The 20,341-nt window shown below is 38.0% G+C and overlaps 1 long non-coding RNA gene and 1 pseudogene across 1 annotated transcript in view; one reads left to right on the top strand and one right to left on the bottom strand.

Annotated features, from left to right (window-relative positions):
* LOC141571141 (uncharacterized) overlaps positions 1-20,341 on the bottom strand; it is a 366,264-nt gene that overhangs the window by 227,761 nt on the left and 118,162 nt on the right. The window lies entirely within an intron of this gene.
* On the top strand, positions 11,051-19,930 carry LOC109447799 (2-iminobutanoate/2-iminopropanoate deaminase; annotated as a pseudogene).

The raw sequence follows: 20,341 nt of genomic DNA, 5'->3' as shown, positions 1-20,341 counted from the left end.
TGCCCCTCTCCTTCTTCTCACATATTCCTCTCCCCCTGGGCTTGCTCTGACTTGGATTGTAGCCCAACTCCCTCGCAATTCCCAATTAAATATATAACACCAGGTCTGTGCCTGATGGAGGAAGCCCTCATTTGCCAAGGGGCTTAAATCACTTGACATCTGTGTGCTAATTTCCCCCTCCATATCACTTTTACTGATTAGCCTTTTCTTTTTTTCGTGTTAAAAAAAAAAGGATTGCAACTCATTATTTTAAAGAAGACTTGATGGGATTTGGCTCAAATACAAAACAATATTTCAACTAACGTCAAAGCTATCAAAGTAGCAAAAATTTTAAAGGTGGAGTTTACTCAGTTGTAGTGCTGGTGTAAAGAAATGGACACCCTCGTACAGCATTGGTGGAAGTGTAAATCAGTATGACCTTCATGAAGGGTATTTTGTCAATGTTCATCAAAATTTTAAATGTGCACTCCCTTAAACTTCATGATTCCATTTTTAGGAATATGTATTATAAAAATATGGCTATTGTGTATATACATAAAGATGTACATAAAAACATTCTCTGATACAGCATAGCAAAATTATAGCAAATTATAGCAAAGAAATAAAGTGTAATAAAAATATTATACTTGCTAATAATATAGCAAATAACTAAATATTAATCAATAATTGATGGTAAATAAATTTTACATCCCGAACTATGGATCTATTAAATTTAATGAGTTCATTTTGATATCTTAATACGTCTTGTCATATAGTTGAAAAAAGTAAATAGCTGAACAATAAAATAGTCAATTCATTTTTTTAAATGCATATTTGTTTGTGGAGATTTGCATGAGTGTTCCAAAAATTTCTAGAATAATATACCCCAAACTGTAAACAGTATTTATTTTGGGAACTAGAAATGGTGTAAGCAAAAACAAAAAAGAAAACTTTTTCTTTTAACTCTGTGTAACTGTATACTGTTTAAATTTGTAGCAATCAGTGTATATTGCTTTTATAATATGAAATAAAAGCAAGGAAGTTTTTTTTTTTTTTTTTAATTCTGTCATACAGTTTCTTGGCTATATTGCTATTCTTTGTAGAGCCAGGAAGAATGTAAAAGAGAGAGAAAGAGAGAGAGACTGAAGTTGAGCAGAGGAAACTCTGGTTTAAGAATGATGCGTCCCCAAAACTCCATCACCAGCTCCCTCTTCTCGCCATTACACCTAACACAGGGAGAGGGTACTTTGATAATTACTTGACCAACTATTTTTATTGAAAGCATCAGTGTTCAGCTTACAAATTCAATGATATGGTCTCTGCCCTTAAGGGGCTTACAAAGTCTAGTGAGGAGACCAACAATTAACATATAAAATTATATAACCCATAATGAGGGATAGGTATGCCATAATGATGGTATAATGGCAACCTGAAAAGACAAGCAAATGAGTCAGCCAGGAAAAGTCAGGACGGATTCACCAAGCAGGAAGTTCATAAATTGAGGGTTGGATGTTGAGCAAAATTTTTTTCAGGTAATTAAAAATGTAATTTTTAGTAATATTTTATATCATTAAAAATGCATAAAATTGTTTTTTTGCATAAAACCATGAAAGAATTTAAGACGGAAGCAAATATACTAATTAAGTACAAAGTGAAAGAGTGGTAGGTGATTTCTAAGCTTCCTTCCAGCTTGAAAACACCCATTTTGATCCTTCAGAATATTGACTGAGCACCTGCAATGTGTTCAGATCTGAACTGGGTATGGGAGGAGAAGGGATGATAACACTATAGTCTCAATCCTAAAGTCTACAGCCTTTGTAAGGAAACCAAAGTAATGCACAAAAATGTGTACCTAATGGTGCTCAGCTCAATAGGCCGTTCGAAATATTAATCTATTGACATCACATAACTAGGCACTAAGTTATATGGGGTGGCCTCCAAAGATGACGGCCATAAATGATGCAATCAAAAATCAAGACACACTCTTCAGATCTGTAAACTGTTGTACAACATGCAAATGTTTAGCTATGTTTAGTAACACTTTCAATAAATCAATTTTTTTTAAATAGTGAAGTTGTATGAAATCTAAATTCTGGCAAAAATATACATAGATAACCAAATAGGTGCGTATTTAATTATTATAAGCACTACAATTGTTGGTCAAAAAACAAAGTCCTGAGTGTCAACTGGGGAAGTCAGAAAAAGTATGATGGGGTGGGACCTGAATTGGGCCTAATAGGACAGGTAGGATTTAAGTAACGGAAGAGATTAGGAAGAACCTTAAAGGTGGGAAGAACACCACCAACAGTTATGGGATTCTCTTCCATTCCGAATGACTTAATGATCCTACACTGTTCTGAGTACACACCCTTGCAGACTAGCCATAAAATACCCAAGGATAAATACAGTTTGCTTTTGAAAATCAGTGTCAAAGTATAGAAGGAAACAAATGTTTGATGGCTTACAAAGGCAGAAGTATCTGAGAAGCTTATCAGAGGATTTCCACAGACTATGCATTCAAAGGTTCAGAACTTTTGCTTTCTTGCCTCTCCTTAGCCTGAGTTGTACACTATTTGTTTCCAAAGAGAAAAAGGTGCCAATAGAAAATAGCATTTCCAAAGTCTTATAGACTATTAGAGGTGAGTTTACAAAGCAAATGGAAGTGTCATATTAGAAACTAGAACTTTGGAATAGGCAGTGGGGAAATGAGCTGGGGGAGGTTGAGGGAAGGGAGGAAAACCAGCTCTTGTTAAGTTTATGGCCAATTAACATTTGCCATACTTCAGACTCCAATGTTTAGTAAGGGCTTCTCAATATTAAAGGCAGTTCTTTGAACAATAGGGTCCTTTTTTTTTTCTTTCTGCAGTTCACAGCTGTCAGAGATCATTTAACTCCCTATATATTTCCAAAAAGTGATGCCTTTAATGGGCAACGTAAACACTGGGGTTAGAGCACACTGAAGCTTGACTCAGACGCATGGTGTTAGGGCATTGCTCGCATCTGTCAGGATCTGGAAGGGAGGCCTAAGTAAATAATGCCATAAACTGCATTTAGAGAAAGAGCAGAAGAAAAAGAGAGAGAGAGAGGGTGAGGTGGGAGGAGGAAAGCTGAGGGAGACAAGCAGCCAGAGAGAAAAGGAAAGAAGAGAAATAATACAAAGATGAGAGAAAGAGAGATTAAACTTCTGCCACAGAAACTGAAAATGCATTCATTAAAACTTCAATTCCCTTCTTAAAATGGTCCATTTCCATTCAAATGTAAACGTAGGCATAAAGTATCATGTTAAGTCTCATGTGTCAGACCTAAACAAATTTCTTGGTTATTAGGAATTCAACCAGAGCTCTTATTATCTCAGCACAGTTTATATTCAATTTCCAATTTGTTTTTCTTCTTTTACAACAGATCCAGGTATCACATATAACATGCACTGATTTTTCTGTTTCTCTGAATACTCTCAATGGCTTTACTGTTCTCCAAGGCCAATAAAATCAGTGGTGTGATGTTCCTCCCTTTGGGCTGGGATTCTGTATTGGAAATATAAATCCAATACAGTTATTAAAGAGAGACTATGAAACTTAAGAAAAAGACTCACACTTCTAATTAGGCAAGTGTAACTTACAAGATTAAATGTTTTGTGAGCTCAGCAGTGTTTGTAAAAATATAAGAATCTTAAAAATCTTCCTCCAAAAAAAAAAATCTTCCTTTCAAATGAGGAGTGGGAAGCAGTAAAATGGTATTCATAACATGATGTTAAGTAAAATCCCAAATGCATTTGGAAATTTTATAGGTAATCTTAAAAATAGCTAACCTTTAAAAACTGAATTCAGGGAAGAGTAGCATCTAACTTTATCTTCTTAAGTAATATTTATAACTGTAATAAAAACATAAAAAGCTCAACAATACATAAAAGTTCCAAGAGGGAAAAAACTTACCCCACATTTTACCAACCAGAAATAAACAATGTTAATGGTCTATAAATATTATTATAGAATCTCTTCAAAATACACACAGGTAAAAAAAAAAAAAAAATGAATGTTGTATATCAATATTATCTCAATAAAAATGGGGAAATAAGAAATAAATAAAAATGTGATAGCTATACATAGATGGGTACAAAGACAAATAATGATTTCATTAGAGTGAAATCATGCAACATACACCATCTTAAAATATTTAACCTTATTTTATATGCATTTAATAAAGGAAAAAGAAATGAAGTAAAACTGAGGTAAGTGCAGAATTTTAGATAAATGTTTCTTTGCCATCTGAAATTAAGAAACAAATTGTTAAGTCCTCAGCCACCTGGAGTCATCATTTGTTGCTGGTAGCTTAAAATCCATATTTTATCTTTAAACAGTTTAGATAGGTTTCCTTCTAGAAAAGATGAGGCCCTCTTTCACTTCCTCCTGCCTTTTCTATCCCTCCTAATAACACTCATATAAACTGTAATTGATCCCCATCCCAGTTTGTTCTTAGAGCTGTACTTGAATGGATTCCATTATCATACCTTGTCTTTCTGCCACCACTTCTCCATTCTTCAGTTCTTTCTTTTGATTCATCTTTTGCCCCATATTATTTTTTTTAATGCAGGAAAACTTTTTTTTGGTAAAATATATTAGAAGTTTTCCAGTTTAATGCAAATCATGGAAGTTGGGTACATACAATTGTGCATTTAGTGAGAGTTAGGGAAAACATAATCTGCTTAGGCACCTGAGACTTTAAAACACAGCAGGTCACTGAAGATGCAATTTGTGGGAGGGCTTGCTATGCCTCCAAGGGAAACCACGCAGAACACCCTAGGGGCTGACAGAAGAGGCCTAGGAAGATGGGATTAAGGTTCCAAATCAGGGGGGAGGGGCATGTCAGCTACATCCAACCTCTTCAGAAGTGCCCAATTAGGCACAAAGTGCCCCTCAAAACAAGAGGAATCTGAGAGTCTACCTTGATACATTAATTATTTAGAGGCAAGGAGGACTACTTTTTAGGGGTGATTTGTCTCCTATTTATTCCATCTCTGTTTAGATGTTTAGAATTAACCTCAAATTCAACCTGTCAAAAATTGAAAGCACCATCTCCCCCTGTATGTCTGGCCTTTCTTGGGCCTCCCCTAGTTAAGTAAGGAGGCATCCTCGTGCCCCTCACTGCACAAGTCAGAAGCTTTCTGTCCTTTACACCTGCATCCCATGTCCAATTCACTTCGGTCTTCTCCACAGTCACCACCCTAACCAGCATTATTTCATAGGGTGATAAGTTACGACTCATCCTCATTCTATTCTCCAAAACATAAAAATGTACCTATAAAACAGCACTTGCATGATTAAGTGGCCCAATAAAAATTTTTAATTATCGTGAATATTTTATTCTGACAAGCAGATGTCTGTTTTTCATAAAAGTGAAATCCTATGAGCAGCAAACAAGATTTAGAGTCTACGAATATACTAGGGGTCAGCAAAATTGTTTGTAAGGGGACAAACAGTAAATCTTTTTGGTTTCAGGTCATACAGTCTCTGTTGCAATTATTCAACCCAGCCATCAATAGTAATACAAAGGAGCCTTAGATAACATGTAAACAAATGAAGGTGTCTGAGTTCCAACAAAAGTTTATTTATGGAAACAAGGGGTGGGCATTTAAAGAAGAATTAACAGCAAATCCTTCTCAAACTCTTCCAAAATATAGAAAAGGAGGAAATACTTTCTAACTCACTCTATGAGCCATGTAAGGGTCTAATATCCAGAATACATAAAGAACTCAACAAAAAAAAGACAACCCAATTTACAAATGGGCAGAAAATAAAAAACCTTGAACAAACATTTCTCCAAATGTACAGATAACCAATATGCACAGGAAAAGATGCTCAATATCACGAGCTATTTGAGAAGTGCAAATGTCCAATAAGATGCTTCGCACCCACTAGGAGGGTTATAATTTAAAAATAACGGAGTGGGGGATAAGTGCTGGTGAGGATGTGGAGGAATTGGAACCCTTCTACATTGCTGGCAGGAATGTAAAATGGTTCAGTCTGTATGGAAAACAGTTTGGCAGTTTCTCAAAAAGTTAAACATAGAATTACCATATGACCCAGCAATTATACTCCTAGGTATGTGTCCAAAAGAACTGAAAACAGATACTTGAACAAATGCATGCACACACATTTTCACAGCAGCAGTTTTCACAATAACCAAAAGGTAGAAACAACTCAAATGTCCATCAACAGAAGAATGAATAAACAAATTGTGATACATACAATGAAATATTATTCAGTCCATAAAAAGGAATGATGTACTGATTCATACTACAACATGGATGAACCTCAAAAACATTAATCTAAGTGAAATAAGCCATATACAAAAGTTCTCATATTGTATGATTCTATTGATATGAAATATCCATAAGTAAACTCATAAAAACAGAAAGCAGATTGGTGATTGCGAGGCAGTGTCAGGGGGAATGGTGAGTAACTTCTTAACTTTTTACCCTTTTGGGGTAAAAAAATATTTGGAAATAGATAAAGATGGTGGTTACACAACACTGTGAACATACTAAATGCCACTGAATTGTTCATTTTAAAATGGTTAATTTTATGTTATATGAATTATACCTCAATAAAAATAAATAAATAAAACACGGTTAGGTCAGATTTGGCCCATGTGCCATACTTTACTGGGCCCTGGTCTAGACTACGGGTAAGGAGTTCATAGCTTTCTCTAGTAGTGTCTTTCTAAGTGACATTTATACAATCTTTTCTAACTTAATCCATAACAAAAGCACTTCATCACTCCACATTCAATGCAATTATAATTTCAGGTTACCACAGAGCTGATGGAGCCTATGACTACATTACATACACACACATACATACATACGTACATACATACATACATACATACATACATACATACACTTGGACAGTTCTGGAATTCTCCTCACTGAGATGGGACACATAGAAGGAGACAAACAGAGAAATCAATCCATGAAAAGTCATAAGGAATCCAGAAATTGAATGTTTACATGAGAACAAAAAAAAAAATGAATCATGAGATCCAAGATGGCGAAGTAGATAAATGCTGTTCTCCCCTCGTCCCATGAACACATCAAAATTACAACTAAACTATAAAACAGTCAACCTGGAGAACCACCTGAAGTCTAGCTGAACAGAAGTTTTAAAACTAAGATATAAAGAAGAAGCCATGTTGAGACTGGCACACAGGTTGGGGGTGGGGTGGAGACACAAAATGGGCTGGCCCCAAAACTCCGTGTGGCAGATGAAAATTGGGAGGGACATCTCAGCTACAGAGGTTCACCACCAAGGAGCAAGGGACTCCAGCCCCACACCAGCCTCCCCAGCCCAGAGTGCTAGTGCCAGGAAGAGGACTCCCTAGAACTTCTGGCTGTGAAAAACAGTGGGATTGCAACCATCCAGATGGGAGAGAAGGCTACAGGAAACCCAGACATCCTCTTAAGGGACCAATCAGGCACTTGTCTTGGGCGCCAGTGAAGGGACGGTGACTCTGGGGACATGAGAGACATACAAGGTCAGACAATTAAGTTCGTGAATTCATCCTAGAAAAAGTGCTACATACCTAATTGCTGAATATCACCATGGTCATCTTCAAAGTACTCCCCTTGAGAAGCTATGCACTGATGCTAGGGCCTAGTCTACCCTTCAAAGCAATTTTGGAACTCTTTTTCTGGAATGGCCAAAAGAGCTGTCGTCATATTACCCTTGATGTCCTGAATGTCATCTTTCAATGTTTCCTTTCAATATTTCCTTTATCTTCAGGTAAAGAAAGAAGTCATTGGGGGCCAGATCAGGCAAGTAGGGAGGGTGTTCAAATAGTTATTTGTTTACTGGCTGAAAACTCCCTCACAGACAGTGCTGTGTGAGCTGGTGCATTGTCGTGATGCAAGAGCCGTGAATTGTTGGTAAAAAGTTCAGGTCATCTAACTTTTTCATGCAGCCTTTTCAGCACTTCCAAATAGTAAACGTCATTAACTGGCTGTTCATTTGGTACAAATTCATAATGAACAATCCCTCTGATATCAAAAAAGGTTAGCAACATCATTACAAGTGTGTGAACTTAACTGTCAGACCTCGTATAACAGAATTTGTCTTGAGGATCTGCAGGGACCTTAGATGCAGAGAACAGCCTTGGGCTATAGTGTCTGTTCCTTACTTACTACTAAACAGCACTCCCATACACCACATACCCAAGCCAGAAACCTGGCAGATGCATTCCACTCTGCCCTCTCCTTCACTCCCCTCACCCATCACCATGTTCTTACATTTCCTTAATCTCTCCTGAAGTTATCTATTTCTGGCATTCCCCTTGCTACTGTCAGAGTTCAGCACCATTATGTCTCAGCTGGACTGTTGCAACAGCCACCTTGCTGGTCTCCCTCACTCTAACTATGTCCCCTCCCATGTATATTCCTTATTCCAGCTTCAATGCACTTTCAGGTTTATAATATAGTGGTTAAAAACTCAGGTTCTGGATCAGAATACCTGGGTACAATTGCTCACTCCACTACTTTCCAGCTCTATGAACTTGGACAAGTTACTTCTTATTATGGGCTGAGTTGTAGCCTCCAAAATTTATATGTTGAAGTCTTAACCCTCAGTACTTCGGAAGGTGACTGTATTTTAAGATGGGGTCTTTAAAGAAGTATTTAAGTTATAGTGAGGTCATTAGGGTGGACCCTAATCCGGTATGACTAGTGTCCTTATTAGAAGAGGAAATTAGGACACAGGTACTGAGAGAAGACCATGTAAAGACACAAGGAAAAGACAACCATCAACAAGCCAAGGAGAAACCAACCCTGCTGATATCTTGGTCTTGGACTCCCAGCCTCCAGAACTGTGAGAAATATGTTTCCATTATATAAGCCATCCAGTCTGTGGTACTTCTTTATGTCAGTCTCAGAAAACTGATACACATCTGTAAAGCCATAGTTTTTTGTACTGACAAAAGAGAGACATAGTTATTGTGATTGGATAGTTGGTGTAATTCTCCAATTCTTGGCAGCCAAGGCAAAAATGAAAACCTGTCAGTAAAACACAAAAGTAACATCATGCAAGTGTTTGGTGGACTGTAAGTCTCTACTACCAGTAAAGCTTACTCAGCATTTATTTGGGGGAATGGCTGAGTGTAGCTTAAACTCCTAAAGGCTGGTATGTGCTGCTGAGGTAACAAGAGAAGGGATGGCAAGTGCCCTCTGGGCTAGAGTGTGAGGGGCATGGAGAGGCCACACCTCATCAGGAGCATGGAGATGGGACTCTGAATGAAAGGCATCTGTTGCTCTCAGGCACATTCTTGGCATTTCATTTGCGAAAAATCCCTCATGGCCAAAATGTCAGAAACATGCTTGTAAATAACAAATTCCTTAGAGTTACTGAACACATCTCATCCTCTTTGTCAAAAAAGCTTACAGTCACCCCTTTGAAGCTTGCATAGACATATTGTTTGCACACTAGGATTTCTCCTGCCAAATATAACACATTTTCCCTTTCTTGTAATGATTTTAAAATACGCAGTTATCCACTGGAGACTTAGTCTTGAATTCTGGCACTTGGGCATGCCTGCCTGCCACGCTTTGTCAAGCTCTTATTGCGTGTGCTGTGGGAAAGAGCAGGCAAGGCTCCTATTAAAAATATTGGTGAAGATAAAAGGTCAGAATCATCCAGTCAGTCAGTCAGCAAGTCATTTAGTCAACAAATATTTAAAGAGTTAATCCATGGTACAGGTCAGTATCTTGGCATGGAATTCAATAATGAATCAGATATAGCCCCTCAAGGAATAGAGGTTCCATTGGGAAAGTCTGATAGGACATGAAAAATTATTATACAGGGTGATAGGTGGTATAATAAAATTAAAGATGGAGTGCTGTGGAGACAAACATGGTGGGCACCTATTTCAGCAGAGGGAAGAAGTGGGCAGAGAAAGATTCCTCAAGGAAATGATATCTGAGCTGAACAGTTGCTCTAAAGATGGAAGTAAATGAATCATCAAATTTTACGCTCTTAGTCAACATAGTGATAGAAAGCATAAGCCTGGGCTCTGAAGCTGACTACCTGAGTATAAATCCTGGGTCTGCCCTTCATCAGCTGTGTGACCTTGGGGTGATTAACTACTCTGTGCCTCAGTTTCCTCATCTGTAAAATGGGAAGAATTAAATGGGAAGAGTCAAACGAGTTTATATATATATAATGTAGATACAGAGATAGATGATAGATGATAGATAGATAGATAGATAGATAGATAGATAGATAGATAGATAGATAGATTAGATAGATAGGGAACATTGCTTGGCATAAAGTAATTGTTACATCAGAACTTGTGATATATGATCATTAATATGAGTTGATTTAAATATCTTTGGGAAGCAGTTTGAGTATAAATTGCAAATATATGATAATATTGATAAAATATAGTAATGAATGTTACTCTAAGAATGAAGAATCTATAATTTTTTATTTTTGATAAAGTGCTGGTCTGGATAAATTTGATCCAGGACCTCATGGCATGCACATACACACAAAAGCTGTATTTACCTTGGAAGCAAAACTGTAGTAATAGTCTAATCTTAAGCATGAATTTCTTCTACTCTAAATTCTGTGATTTTCATTGTTACAAAATCTATGTTTACCAGACAGCTACCAATCCTCGAATTTCACTATGTTTAAATAATTTGGGTCTCAAAGGGGAATTGTGGTTTAACAAGCCAAATAATGAGAATAATGTGTCTCTTAAATTGTTGGAGTAGCACCTTATGCTAAATGTGGGGGCAGCTGTCAGACTGTATTGACAAAAAGCCACGGATCCTGACATCTGTTTCAAAACTACTTCCCACAACTATCTGCCTGGCAACAAAAACATGAAAACAGTTAACAGGTATATAAAAACTCTTTTTGGAGGATCAGGTCTTCTTTGCCTTGGAAGGTTTGACTGATGAAACAGAATTCTTTTCTGGGATAACGTGCTGCAACCAGCTCCGTGGGTCTTGTCTAGGGAGCTGGTAGTGGGTGTGATGGGCCCAGGTTCTGCTCACAGAACTGAGTGACCCAGAGGCACAATGCGGCAGGTAAACTGGCAATTGCCATGCTGCCTGGAGTTTCACCTGCCAGGCCTGAGAGAAGTCATAAAAGATGTGTGAGCTCAGGTATGACACTTAACCTCAAGCCACACAAGCATTTCCAGAATTAGCCATGGTTTGCAGAACACTCACATTTCGTGCTGTACCTGCCAGTCACAGAAAACCAGGTGAGACACAAAAACAAACTATCAACCACTTTAACAAGGCTGAGTTCACATTTTCAATGAAAACACTGGGGTTCTCACTGACCACTAAATCATCTCTGCTTCACTTTATCCCCCCTTTCAAAATTTTAGTTTTAGACTCTTGGAGTTTTGTCCTTTGTTGACATTGTTTTCATTATGATTATCGATCAAGTAAGGAGTATTTTTTGAACTCCAACTCTTTATGATAGAAATGATAGCATACCCAAAAGTAAAACCACATCAAACTTAGCTTTTGCAAGTCTTAAAATACTAAATACTGTGCTAAAAAGCAACAACAGCAACAACAAAGGGCAGGATGATACAAACTGCAATACTCAAGTCCATGACGCAGACTTACCCAGCATGCACTGGGGAAGGAAGAGGTGGTGGGTAGAGGAGTACAGTTGGAAATGAGCCTTGAAGGATAGATAATATATGCATGTGTAAGGCATGGAAAGTCTTGTGATTTGGGGAGGAAGAAAGGTGTTGATGGATACAGAACAGCAAGGAGCAAAGATCACAAATTATAAATGAGTTGGGCATGTTTACAGAAAGTAGAGGAATCAGGCTGGAGCCAAGGATCTATGGAAAGAGGTGGGCGGATAGAGCAGAACCTGGCACTCTCTATGATGTGTCTATGTCTGTGCACATATTGAAATGTCTTCCCCACAACACTACGTACTACTCAGCTCACTGAAGTCCTCAAATAATGGAAATCCAGATTCTGCATTCAGCTGTTAGGAAGTGATTTCCCTAATTATAGTCCTGTGTTGCTGATTCTGTATCATGAAATAGAAATAAATGTTTGTGCATTTATACCCTGCTGTTTTCCAAAGTATGTTTAAGATGGTTTGCAAAGATAATACAAAGTACAATGAAAGAGTATGAAATAGAATTGGGTAGGAGAAATAATGAAGAGAAAACAAAGGTATGTATTAAATGGAGCCAGAAATAAGCTTAGTGCTAATTATATGTCACATGGGGCCATAAATTTGTCTTCCAGCAACATGAAGAGAGAAACTTGATGGTTCTGGGAAAGTGGTCGTTTAATCTGTCATGGTCACACATATCGTTAAAGCCATTAGAAGCATTAGGAATCATCCATGTCCAACCCTGTCATTTCAAGATGTGGCAGGTGGGGCTCCAGAGCCTATAAGTAGGGTCACAGAGCTAGTTAGGGCGAAACAGAAGTCAGCTTTCAGTAGTGCAGAAATTGCTCCCAGAGAGGAGACTGAGTCAGAAGTGAACCAATGAATAGAGGTTGCCTTTCAATAGATTTGGAACCTTCTTTGACAGCAGTCAGATTTTTTTCTGCAAAACCACCACTGAGACATGAATTAAGGAGTACTGTAAATTCATAATTAGATTACCTTAATTGTTGCTATGCTTAACTACAAAACCTGAAAGAATGTTTGAAATTCTGCATAGTCTTTACGAGATGGTGTGTTTCTTGTATGCCATTCAGCATCAGCAATAAACTCTATCTGCTGATTTCACCATCTCCAGTGAGCTCACAGGCAGATCCATTTTCTAGTATTTTGGCACAGGCATTTTCTGTTTGGGTTTTTATTCATTCTAGGGAGTGTTGTAACTACATGTCCTCACCCTGGTGGAGAAATAATTTACTACTTCAGGTCTCCCCCACCCATAGCAAACTAGTGACTCTACAGGAAAGACCTGCAACTTTGTTATAATACCATGTTTCCCCGAAAATAAGACCTAGGCGGACAATTGGCTCTAATGTGTCTTTTGGAGCAAAAATTAGTATAAGAGCTGGTATTATATTATATTATATTATATTATATTATATTATATTATATCATGGTAAGAGAGTAAAGAAATAATATTTAATACTTGCTGTAGACAGTGATACATCTGTAATGCCTGACTACAATAACAACAGAAAGAAATGTGGCATCACGCCCATGTGATGAAGACGGAGACTGAAAAGAACCAAGGTGGGCCGCCAAAGACATTTTGAGATTTGGAAGGTGGAAGCGAAGCAGCAGCCTTGTCGTTCCTACACTCAGAATGTCAGTTTAGGGGAATCAGGCTCTACTGCAGCTCACCTCATTCACATAGGGCAGCAGCCAGGCCTCAGCTGCTCCACTGTCCCCAAATTCTCCTTCACCTTCTCAGGCTCATGGGCCAGGTGCATGCTCTGCTCAAAATCACTCACATTATTGAAGTTGCAAGTGGTGAGAGACTGATACGAGTTCTAGTTCATCCTTGTGGTTTCTAGCTCCTACTCATGGTGCCAGCTTGGCCTTGTTCTCCCCCAATTTCATCCACCTCCCTCTGGCTTCTCCAACATCAGTGGGGCTCCAATGACAGACACAAAGACCACTTAGCCAGCTCCCACACTGCATAGGCTCAAATCCCTCAAAAAACTCTCTGGTGGTATTTGCCTCTCTTTCCATGAGATACAACGGAATCAACAGACCCCATCCTTCTAACAGTTGGGATTTTTTGTTCTTTTAGAATCTCTGTACGTGTGCGATTTTTTTATCATTAAAAAAAGTAAGCATTATAACATCATTATGGAATATTTTTTAAAATGAAAAAAATAAAATCCCTAACCCATAATTCCTTTACTCTAACATGCCAAATGTTTTTTGTGTTATAATCTACAACAGCACATAAGGCAATTGTGGGCTTCTTTTAGTCAGTGTGGGTTGCTATAACAAAAACCCCAGACTTGTAAACAACAGAAATTTATTTTTCTCAGTTCTGGAGGCTAGAAGTCCAAGATCAGGGTGCCAGCATGATGGGGTTCTGGTGAGGGCCCTCTCCTGGGTTGCAGACTGTCAACTTCTCACTGTGTCCTCACATAGTGGAAGGGGTAAGCTAATGCTCCAGGGTCTCTTTTATAAGGACACTAAATCCCATTCATGAGGGCTTTACCCTCATGACATAAGCACCACCCTATGGCCCCATCTCCTAATACTATCCCCTTGGGCACTAGGCTTCCAACATATGAATTTGGGGCGGGGGACACAAACATTCAGACCACAGAAGGGTTCATAAGTTTTAATAAAGATTTTCTTACAGAAAGTTGTTCATCACTGCTACCCATGAGAAAAGGTTCACAACATACATATAGGGACCCAGCAAGTACAGGGTGGTCATAAATTAATAAGGTATTTTATGTCTACTTTACATCAACCTTTACAGTCATATTTCATTAGCTGTATTCGACAGTCTATAGAAGAAGGTCAGCATGCCAAATCACTGTTTGGTTTAGAAGATTATGTATACAGGATTTCTTTGAAGTGTTTTTTGCATGCCCTGATCTGACCAAGTTGTCCAAATGATGGCATCAAGCTCTATTACATATTTTTGTTGCGCCTAGATGTTGGTTTCCAAAAACCATTTCCCAGTGAAAGAAACCAGCGCTCGTTGGAGAAATGACTCATTGTGAGTCTGACACAGAAATGTACAAGAGGAGCCTAAGAGGAACTTCTGTCACATCAGGGATCCAGGAGGATCTACTCGGCTGTTTCAAAGGAAACAGGAACCAATTTCTAGTGGCTCTTACTTGCCAAAGATGAAATAATTTGAGCATCAGAAAGAATAATGACTATGAAGGGGACTAGTAGATGCCACCCCAAAATATGCCACTTTAACAGAAGGATTATTTTGATCTGAAGGCAATTGAGAAAGAGCAAATACAGAAAAAACTCTCTACTCTCCCCCATCTGCCTAAAGGCAGGATAAAACTTTCCCTTTGTAAAGGTATCCCTCCCTCTCATACCAGGAAGGGAAGAACAATCTTTATCACCAGAGTTGGAGATGGTGCCAAAATGGGCCTATACAAACAAACCTGACTAAAATAACCCTAATATTTCATTAATTTCCCTCATATGATTATAATTTACCACCTCTAGAAGCCCAAACCCGTTTTCCTTTGTCTTGTCAATTCCCCACAAGTTTATTGCCCTTTGTTAAAATGATAAATAACCCCACAGGTCTAACTGCCTCTTTGGATCTTTACTTCCTTTTCTTTGAGGCCCCCATGTACATACATAATATACCTTTTCTCCTGTTAATCTGACTGTCATCAGTTTGATCCACAGGTGCCATTCACTGAACCTAAAAGAACAGAGGAAAAGTTTTTCCTCCCCTACAACTGCAATGGATTGAAATATATCAATCATATTAAAAACTCATAAATTCATCATGATATTAAAAACAATAAACAGTAAACATTGGTCACTTCTGGAGGATGCTAGAGAACCAACTGATTATTATGAAAACTGGTAAATAAAGGAAAATGATCAAGCATTTATTCTACCCTTCTTGTTCGATCTGTTTTTCAGGACAAGCAAATAAACAGTTGATGAGGGAATTGTAGCCAATATACATAGAAGGAATCACCACATTAGAAAATCACTGTTTGAAAGCCCTTAATCCTCATCAGTGGTTGCAAAAACCATTATGTATAAGACGAATAAGTAACTGTGTAATGGATGAATCAGGCTGACAACACCTAAAGTTCCTGATCAACTTTAACATCACATAAAAGGAAAACCAGTAGTTACCTTCTGAGATGAGAAGATGGGAAGAATAGAGTCCCATCTATGATACAATCTAGCCACAAAATTGAACCTGAATTTAATCAAGCCTCCGGATTAAACTGATGGTTTACAGGAAATACAGCAAATCAAAGCAGATAACAAATGACACCAGAGGATACAACCATCAAAATCCAGCATGAGGGGAGTTTGACAGAAAATTTTCCTCCAGGCTTGATATCTGAGATCATCTTTGACTCTTTTAATACATCAATTTTTCTCCTTAACCAGCTTCAAAATCCTTTGCTCTCTCTGTTAAATGAATAGTGTCTCTTCCTTCCTGGGATTGTCACAAATGTATGCTTGTCCTGTGATAAGTATTTTCATTTTTATAGGGTTTATTACACTTTTTAATTAAGTATCAATGTCTTTGTCTCCTTCACTCGATTCTAAAAGCTCCATGAAGGCAAAGATCATGATTTTTTTGTTCCTACCAGTAACCCTGACGTACATTAAACATACTATAATTATGTGTTCATTGACTTGAAAGCTTGAATAACTGAATGAATAAATGCACAAGTCTTCCAGACCACAACATTAATTCCAGACCCTACTTCCCATTCAATTCACCCTACATACCACCACCACATGAATATTCCTAAAAAATGCTTTTTAATTATCATCCTATTACTCAAGTGACTTACTTTCATCTATAGGGTCAAGCTGAACTTCTCTGCTTTCCCTTTGAGAGCTCTGAAATCTGGCCCAAATCCACTTCCCACCAGCTCCTAACTTTTCTGCTTCACCTTTTCTCATTCCTGCCACCCTTATCCCTGAATCAGCCCTTTACTGGAGCTGCCTCCACTGCAGTGGGAATCCATCTTCCCCCCCCCCCCCCGCCCCCTTCTGTCTGATTATCTGAATCCCACCAATTTCCAACAGCTCCTCTGCAATACCTTCTCCAGCTTCCCAAGACATCTGGTCATTTTTCCCCAGGGCCAGAGCCTCTGCATAAAACAAGTAAATTCAATCCCTTTGTGTTCATTTCACAAAATGGAATACAAAGGAAGTGAAGTGGCAGCTCCGACCTACTTAGAAAGACAGCTCAAAACCTCTGTGTACCATCAACCAGTTCAATTCTCCTTCCACTCCACATACAGGGTCCTTCCTAGACTGGGGGTTCTTCAAGAGCAGTATATTTTACTGTGTCCTCCAGAGCAGTGGATCACAAAGTAGGGTAAGCATACCCCAGGGGTGACCAACGGCATATAGGAAGAAAATATTAGAACTCTATTCACTTCATCCTTTAATATTTTCCATTTCTATCTGTGTTTTAATACACATCATATGTTGGTATGGTAGGACATGCATATAACTGATAAATGTATAACTGACAAATGTATAAATGCATATACAGAGGTACATGCTTTCATAAAATAAAATGTTTTAACTGATAGGATTATAAATACACACACACACACACACACACACATTAGTAACATCTGCAGTAGGCTGCCAAGTCAACTCCTGATCATTAGTAGCCCTGAAATATGTATTTGTTGCCTAATGTTAACCAAGAAACCATGGCGCCATTTTGAAGCGGTCCCCAGCTCCCTCCCCTGATCTTTGAAATGTCTATTTTTTAAAGCCAGTCAGTAAACCCATAGCTTCGGGCAATTTCAATCTGTTCAAATTCCTAAGGACACTTAAAGGCAATTGCTTCTTTTAAAGAAGTCTTTCTTGTGAATGAAGAGAGGAGGATAAGTGGGAGAGAAGGCTAAAGATCGTGACCCCTGCTTGCTAGAGCACCTGGGCAATATTTTCCTATGAGCTCACTAAGAGTGAGTGTAATTTGGTAACTTTCTGGAGACACCTCAAGTTCTAACTGAAAAACAAGTGTTTGTATACTGCAAGAAAGAAAGAGAACCACTGCTAGAGCCACTGCTAAAATAACCCACACGGCAGCATAATGCTCTGCTAAATTCAAAACGCACATACTTGTATGATTCTGGATGGACGTAGAATTCAAATCAAACATTTATAATTCCTCACTCAGTCAAGCAATGGCCACACATACCTTTGAAATAAGGGGTTCAAACAAGATTTCTTCATTCTGGAAACAGAGTTGAAAGAAACTGACTGCTGGAATGAAAATGATTTTTATTTCTGTTCCTTATGGAAGTATATCTTACTTAAAACAACTTAGCAATTAGCTCTTTCTATGAAGAAAAGAGAAAAGTTAAAGCGAAACATCATTCATGGATTTGCTGGTCACTCCTGCATTCAAGTTTAGGTCCCTGGTGGAATTAACGATATATCACGACCTTTCATGGACAGTCTATTTTGGAAAAATATTGTGGTACTCTCCAGTGTTGTGGTCACCTAGAGTATAAAAAAAATAAGCTTTGTCTCCATAAACTTAGGCAAGAATTTTCAAAATTGTATCTAATTTTTTAAATAAAACTTAAGAGACAGATCCCTTATCAAAATGATGCTTTGTAAATTCCTAATTTTGTAAGTGCTTCTCAAAAGACATGATACTTTTTTAAGGAGGGCCCAGCTTACAGTGGCCCATGTGGGGATTGAACTGGCAATTTTGGTGTTATTAGCACCACGCTCTAACCAACTGAGCTAACCGGCCACCCCAAGAGACAAGATATTTTTATTACAGAAATAACCATCAATTAATTGCATTCAGTAGTTTATTCCAGATCTAGTTCTATTCTGTCAATACAGTCAAATCCATTGGAAATGGAATTATTTATGTTTATAAAGAACTCTTCAGGAAAGCACTGCTGGATGTCTACAGATGTTCCCACACCTGTTGACTATATCCCAAGTACAGCACCGTCCCCTGTACGGGAAATTATTATTAGTTCTCTCTGGTTTCCCTGTAGTCAGAAGTATGTCAAATGATGACATAATAGAGTATACTACAGCATTTGCTCATCTAGAATTACAGTGCATGGGGAGTGCATCCCCAGAGGCTCAGCCCAGTCTATGATCTCACAAACATCTGTGAGGTGAGAGACCAGGAGAGCCAAAAAATACCTTCCCCAAGGGAAGGTGAGTCATACTCCTCTCTGTGAGACACTTGGATTTCAAGACTGAAAAGAAAGAACTGAACACAATTTAACATCTAATAATGATCCTCAATCACAGTTTATAGAAAGTTACTGGAATGACTTGAATATGGTGATTCTTTTCCTCTCAAATTAAAATTAAACGATCTTCAAGTCTAGAAATACAATTGAGATGAAAATCAATCCTGTATTTTATCTGTGAGTTGAGTCTCTAATATTCTAAAAAATGTACGTAAAATCTTTAAAAATCCATCATTTATTAAGACATGTGCCTCTATCAGAGAAGCATGCACCCATGACAGATGCAAAGAAACAAGAGTGGGTAGCACCTTAGAAATCAACAGAAGAAAACTGCACAGTTAAAAAGGGACTCTGGAGTAGTCCCGAGCAGGGGCAGTGTACTGGATAGTTCTCTCCAAGAGGCCTCAAAGGAAAAAGATTAGCTCTGTCATCCTTGATCAGAAAGGTGATGAGCACCACGAAAGCCCCAGGGGACACTGGTCCCTACAGTCAAGCTGTGTTAGTCGACAGGACCATTTACATTTCAGGCCACATAGTCATGGACCCTTCAAGTGGACAACTTGTGCCAGGAGGGGTAACAAAGGAAGCTAAACAAGCTCTTAAAAACATGGGTGAACTTCTGAAAGCTGTAGGCTGTGACTTCACTAATGTGGTAAAACCAACTGTTTTGCTGGCTGACATAAATGACTTCGGTACTGTCAATGAAATCTACAAACAGTATTTCAAGAGTAATTTTCCTGCACGAGCTGCTTACCAGGTTGCTGCTTTGCCTACAGGAGGTCGCGTTGAGATTGAAGCAGTAGCTGTCCAAGGCCCTCTGACAACAGCATCACTCTAAGGGAACCTGGTGTTATTTAGTCTGGAAAATTAATAATGTGTTTAAATTGACATCTTAACTTTTAAAATCAATGTTGGAAAGTGTCAGACTGACAAAAATATTTGAAGTATTATGGAAATACCATATAATAAGGGGAATTGAATATGAATTAAAGATTAGATAATGAATCTAGTTACTGATATTATAAAGTACACTTATGCACACTCACATTACTGGATGTAAAAAAAGGGATATGCAGTGCATTGCACACTCACTCAAATAAAAGTAAAGAGAAATAACATTCAGGAAAGATGAGTTACTATTCTTGAGAAATAATAAAGAGCACACGTAATTCAGATAAGTTCTATTAATTTAATGGTGTGAAATATTTAATTCTCATGTCAGATATATGATTCTGCTTTTATTTGATTAAAATTTAAAGATTTAAGTTTGAATGGTAGAGGTAAAGAAGAAAAAGTGGACCAAAATTTTATTTAGCTAATATTTTTCTAATGGAACTAAAACAGACTTGCAAATTAAAAAAAAAAAAAAAAAAAAAAAAAGACTGCCCAGAATGATAGGGGGTGGGGGGAACGACTGTGCTAATCAGGGGAAAATGTTATTTGAGTTCTTGAGCCATGAAATGAGAA

This window comes from Rhinolophus sinicus, linkage group LG04 (genome assembly GCF_036562045.2).
Source record: "Rhinolophus sinicus isolate RSC01 linkage group LG04, ASM3656204v1, whole genome shotgun sequence".
In the NCBI taxonomy this organism is placed as follows: domain Eukaryota; kingdom Metazoa; phylum Chordata; class Mammalia; order Chiroptera; family Rhinolophidae; genus Rhinolophus; species Rhinolophus sinicus.
Note: the sequence above shows the minus strand (reverse complement) of the source record. Positions and strands in the feature narration are given on the sequence as shown.